Genomic DNA, 6,027 nt, shown 5'->3' on the forward strand with positions numbered 1-6,027 from the left:
CCGGAACATTTTAGCAACCGCATAGCAATGCCCTGGTAACCACCCAGAACATCCTAGCAGCTGCATAGCAATGCCTAGGAAACGAGCAAGAACACCTTAGCTACAACATAGCAAAAGACTGGCAACCACATAGCAACACCCTGGTAACCACTCTATTCATTTTCTCCATAAGGAAATTTATTTTGAGCGTTAATTTATAAACCTTTAAAGAAAGACCTAAGCTACGAGGTTGTTAATACATGGTATTTGCTTCTGCTGAAGATGTCAGCCTGCGTTATTTCACCTTATTTTTAAAATAATTGTATATAACAGTGGAATTCCTTGTGGAAAAACTACATTACCCATGATGCTGTACAGAAAATTACACCAATCAGAAGCTGCATCCTTAGAAGGCCACATTCGAAGGACGATTACATCACCGCGGCGCAACAAAGGTCCAAATTCGAAGACTCCTTCAAATACGGCCTCCAAATGCGTCCATGAAGGATACAACAGATGGATACTTTGCGACCTTGCCTGCCCCAGAATTTGTCGCGCGCCGGTGACGGCAGGATTTTTTTGAGAGAAATTGTCGAATTACACTTAAAAATAAATAAATAAATAAATAAAATGTTTACCTATATCTTACTAAGATGCGATTAGATATAGTTTATAGGCCTACTCTTTATTACATACCAAAATGGACCATGGTGAAGATTTTTCGATATTTTGTGAACCCTGTTTTGTTTTAAGTTGAATATAACTTTATAACGTTTATTTGAATGCAGGCCCATGCCGGTTGTATCTAATGTCCGAAATGACATTTTATAGCGAGGGGAATGGAAAATGTTTTCCAAACTTAAAACAATACCTTACTGTTCATAAGTGTGTGACACACACCTCCATCCCCTCATTATCTTAAAAAGACAACGGCGTGCCACGATATGGAGCCTCTTCCACTTTTTCAACAAAACTGGTGGGACTCGTCTGGCAGGTTGCGGGGTGATGGTGTTTTAAAGCCAGCGAGTCCGCGACAGGCTCGAACGTGCAAGAATACACACGTGGACACGTACAAACATCATTCAGTCGATAGAACAAGTGCTTGCGGAAAGCTGATGAATTCTGATTTATGAGCTGGTGTCAGACATGTGCAGCACACTCACAGCTGTACTCAGTTGATCTAATGGAAAGTTACTCATTGACTAGATCTGCAAACAGGAAAGAGCTGAATACAGTTATTGTTCCCCTAATCTATATCTGCTACTGTCTATGGCCCAGTTCTCACTTGTTGCAATAAATGTGCCTGAGTGCTTGAGACTTTTCAGTTCAAGGTCAACAAATTTCACCAGATTTAGTGTAAGGTGTCATATTAAGCTTTGGAAAAGATTACAATGGTATGAAACAAGACTTCATTGCTCTTCAGAGGGTTATGAGAATAATACAATAGCAATGCAAGAGTTTTGTTGTCCATCAAATATACAACAGAACTAAAAAACAAATCGTTAAAACAAGCTTCTGAAATGGGTGATGTCAGGGTGAGTAATGCACCGTGACGCCTTGAACATACAGGTGTTTCCTTCAGGACATCTTGCTGTGAGATGAGCAAGATCTGACATGAACTGCATTTTTCTTCCTTTAATACACAAATGAATCAGACAGATGCTCTTCCACTCCAATGCCCCACCTTGTGGAAAAATAGAAGTAAATATGCAACTCCATGAATACATGCTGTCTCAAATTTCTGTTTGTCACAACAAGAAAGTGGTATTTTGTTGCTAATGTGATCACAAGGTGTTTCTCCGAAGAAAGCTTTTTTATGTGCCTTTGTTAAAGGCACAATATGCAATTTTCACCCCTAGAGGTCGCTTATTCAAAAAAAAAAGGCAAAGCTTGATGGTACAGTGTTGTCTTCACTTCTACAGCAGGTGGAAAAGAATCCAGTGGCACTCAGGCAGAAATCATATTCATAGATAAGCTAATGTATTAAATATTTATTAACATTACTGTAGTATGAAGCAGGCTGTGGCTGTAAGAAACCGAAGCGAAATGAGACAGCTGGAGCGACTGCTAATGAGAAAAGCGCGACACATGGCTCGAGAGCAGTGGAGCTGCGTCTATTACAAGCACTTCCGCTTCTTCCAGTCAAGCATATGTGGGGAAAAGCAGCTCTGTTTTATCATATTAGATACAAACCCGATTCCAAAAAAGTTGGGACACTGTACAAGTTGTGAATAAAAAAGGAATGCAATCATTTACAAATCTGATAAACTTATTTTATTCACAATAGAATATAGATAACATATCAAATGTTGAAAGTGAGACATTCTGAAATGTCATGCCGAATATTGGCTCATTTGGATTTCATGAGAGCTACACATTCCAAAAAAGTTGGGACAGGTAGCAATAAGAGGCCAGAAAAGTTAAATGTACATATAAGGAACAGCTGGAGGACCAATTTGCGACTTATTAGGTCAATTGGCAACATGATTGGGTATAAAAAGAGCCTCTCAGAGTGGCAGTGTCTCTCAGAAGTCAAGATGGGCAGAGGATCACCAATTCCCCCAATGCTGCGGCGAAAAATAGTGGAGCAATACCAGAAAGGAGTTTCTCAGAGAAAAATTGCAAAGAGTTTGAAGTTATCATCATCTACATTGCATAATATCATCCAAAGATTCAGAGAATCTGGAACAATCTCTGTGTGTAAGGGTCAAGGCTGGAAAACCATACTGGATGCCCATCAAATACAGGAATGCTACTGTAATGGAAACACATCACAACATGGGCTCAGGAATACTTCCAGAAAACACTGTCGGTGAACACAATCTACGGCTAAAACTCTATAGGGTCAAAAAAGAAGCCATATCTAAACATGATCCAGAAGCGCAGGCGGGCCAAGGCTCATTTAAAATGAACTGTGGCAAAGTGGAAAACTGTTCTGTGGTCAGACGAATGAAAATTTGAAGTTCTTTTTGGAAAACTGGGATGCTATGTCATCTGGACTAAAGAGGACAAGGACAACCCAAGTTGTTATCAGCGCTCAGTTCAGAAGCCTGCATCTCTGATGGTACGGGGTTGCATGAGTGCGTGTGGCATGGGCAGCTTACACATCTGGAAAGGCACCATCAATGCTGAAAGGTATATCCAAGTTCTAGAACAACATATGCTCCCATCCAGTCTCTTTCAGGGAAGACCTTGCATTTTCCAACATGATAATGCCAGACCAAATACTGCATCAATTACAACATCATGGCTGCGTAGAAGAAGGATCCGGGTACTGAAATGGCCAGTCTGCAGTCCATAGAAAACATTTGGTGCATCATAAGGAGGAAGATGCGACAAAGAAAACCTAAGACAGTTGAGCAACTAGAAGCCTATATTAGACAAGAATGGGACAACATTCCTATTCCGAAACTTGAGCAACTTGTCTCCTCAGTCCCCAGACGTTTGCAGACTGTTATAAAAAGAAGAGGGGATGCCACACAGTGGTAAACATGGCCTTGTCCCAACTTTTTTGAGATGTGTTGATGCCATGAAATTTAAAATTAACTTATTTTTCCCTCAAAATGATACATTTTCTCAGTTTAAACATTTGATATGTCATCATTGTTGTATTCTGAATAAAATACTGAAATTTGAAACTTCCACATCATTGCATTCTGTTTTTATTCACAATTTGTACAGTGTCCCAACTTTTTTGGAATCGGGTTTGTACATTTGTGTGTTGAAAGTTGTTATAGTGCTACTCTGTGCTAGATCGATATTAGGCAGGGTAAAACATGGTACTCGTGGTAAATCAAGGAAGACTTACTGTGTTGAGCAGCTATATAACAATGATTAGTTTTCTGTCGATGAATGAATACAAACAGTTGCTCATATATAATAATATATAAAATATATATATAATTATATATTTTTATATAATATATAAAAAATCATATTGTGCCTTTAATAAAATTCCTGCAAAAATATGAACTTTTTCACAATGTTAAATTAGCCTGTTAATTGTCAGTGCCCCCACATGCTTTTTATCGCCTTACCCTTACTTGTTGTGTGTAAAATAAATAAATAAATGAAATAAATTCTATAAAGTTAATAGGAGGAGAGCAGAAGAAAATGCTAAGATAAACATGTTAAGATGAGGTATACAGCAAGTAATTCTGGACATACTGTTGCATGCAGGTATGTTACCAAAATATGCAATACTGTGTAAAGATCTAAAAAGAATTGATAAAATACATTATTTGACCACTTAATATGAATAGATGTCTATAATGGTTATAGATCTGGCTGCCAGATTACAGTATACAATTGGGAATAATGTTTATAAGTAAGTGTTGCAGTATTTTATCTGGCCAGATGGTGGTGCTTATGGTTTGTTTATGGCTACAGGAAGTGACTATACAGTATATGTTTTTAAAACAAACTGTAACTGTATAATTATTTTTATTAAGGATGCTGTACAAACACCTTCAGAAGAACATTAAGGTGCATCTACAAAAGAACACACAAGAAATGAAAACAACAAACACACATAAACAAAATAAATTAATGAATAAAAATTAAATAAATAAAAGTATATAGATTAATAAATAAATAAAAAATGTTTACACCACTGACAAGCAGAGGAAAGCAGACTAAACCTTATCAACAGAAAAAAATAAAATATCTCAATTGCTTCATAAATGTATCTTTTTTTTCGTACTAGTTGAAAAAGGAGATTTAAAGGGATAGTTCACCCCCCAAAAAATAAAATTCTGTCATCATTTACTCACCCTCAAGTTGTTCCAAACCTGTATGAATTTCTTTGTTCTGCTGAACACAAAAGAAGATATTTTGTAGAATATGAGTAACCAAGCAGTTGATGGGCCCCATTAACTTAGTATTTTATTTATTTATTCATTCATACATACATGGAAGTCAGTGGGGTTCATGTTTGGTTACCATTCTTCAAAATACATTCTTTTGTGTTCAGCAGAAAAAATACATTCATACAGGTTTGGAACAATTTGAGAGTGAGTAAACGATGACAGAATTTTAATTTTGGGGTGAACTATCTCTTTAAGAAGCGAGTAATTCAATCAAAAATGTGAGAGATTAGGACGTGGCTACATGGTTGTGTAGCATTTCCCTGCATGTTTATCAATGAAAAGAGTCTCTGTCCTTTAAATGTGCTCCTAATTGCTGTATTATTCCAATTATTTGCCAGAATGACTCTATTAAAGACAGTTATGCACATGGACAGAGAATCTGAATGCATGAGGGGATTTTGGCATGAGCTCTCACAGACAGTCTGTCTATGAAGATGACAGAGATGCAGAGTGCCAAATGAGGGCCCATGGAAACTGGCACATGATGAAAGCAGAAGCCATTTCTTTTTATATCAATGCAGAATAGAGTGACGATAATGGGATCCTCAGCAGAATAACTGTCTTGATTAGGCATTCATAAAGGCACGTGAAGCACTGGTTTCTAGTGCCATTTCAGTTACGTAAGGATTTAATTTAACAGACTACAGTGGAAGGATCGTGAACGCAGAAACGAAAGCAATAAATGCAAAATATACCTTGCTTTGACGTGATGCGAAAGGAGAGAGAAATTCCCTTCTGGAATTCCCCGAGTGCGTAAATGCTCGAGGCGATATGTTTGTTTTTCTGTGGTAGGCTAAATTAATAGGTACATAATATGATAAAATAAAATAAAATACAGTAAAATAAAAGCCGCGGCCTCGACACTATAAGACAAGCGGGGCATTTTATTTGTATTTTATATTTTATTTAAAATATAAAATAAATGTAATATCATAATGTTATATCACTTTATACAAAAGTTCCAAAACAATTAATTAACTGAGAAATTTATATTTCAGACAAAAAGTAGCCAATTCGTATATTTTTGTCCGATGAAAAATAGTTTCAAAAGAAGCTAAAACATCAAACTTGGCAAAAAACACAATTTCCTCGCATACTCAAGTCTAATATTTATATAATAAATATTAGCACTGTTTGAATGCCACAGATTAGGCCTATATAATTTAAATTATGTGCCTTT

Source organism: Chanodichthys erythropterus, chromosome 10, assembly GCF_024489055.1.
Source record: "Chanodichthys erythropterus isolate Z2021 chromosome 10, ASM2448905v1, whole genome shotgun sequence".
Taxonomy (NCBI): domain Eukaryota; kingdom Metazoa; phylum Chordata; class Actinopteri; order Cypriniformes; family Xenocyprididae; genus Chanodichthys; species Chanodichthys erythropterus.